A 400-nucleotide genomic window follows, 5' to 3' on the forward strand; every position below is an offset into this window, starting at 1 on the left:
CCTGTGCCTTAAACTAACCAAACCTTAACCATCAGAAAACGGTTTTATTTTTGAATCAATTTAACTGTTGAATTTCGGTATTAACCCACTTCTTTATTTTGTTCTTCTTTGACCCTATATTATAGTGCATTATCTTGTTCCACTGATCTCCCCCTCCTCTGTAACAGGCTTCCAGACAAACCAGTAAGAGTCACTGGTGCACTGACAAAGACATACAGGTGGGAACACTGACAATTGTACTGAAGAAACCTAAAGCAGGATACAAGGTATCCAGAACTCTGTGGTGTTGGCCGAGTGCTACCTCTGCAACACATTTTATATTTACTATTCTGTTTACTATTTCTGTTTTGCAATCCACTGACGATTTGGAATTAATTCCTACCTATAACTATAGCCAATA

Source organism: Micropterus dolomieu, unplaced genomic scaffold, assembly GCF_021292245.1.
Source record: "Micropterus dolomieu isolate WLL.071019.BEF.003 ecotype Adirondacks unplaced genomic scaffold, ASM2129224v1 scaffold_182, whole genome shotgun sequence".
NCBI classification, from domain to species: domain Eukaryota; kingdom Metazoa; phylum Chordata; class Actinopteri; order Centrarchiformes; family Centrarchidae; genus Micropterus; species Micropterus dolomieu.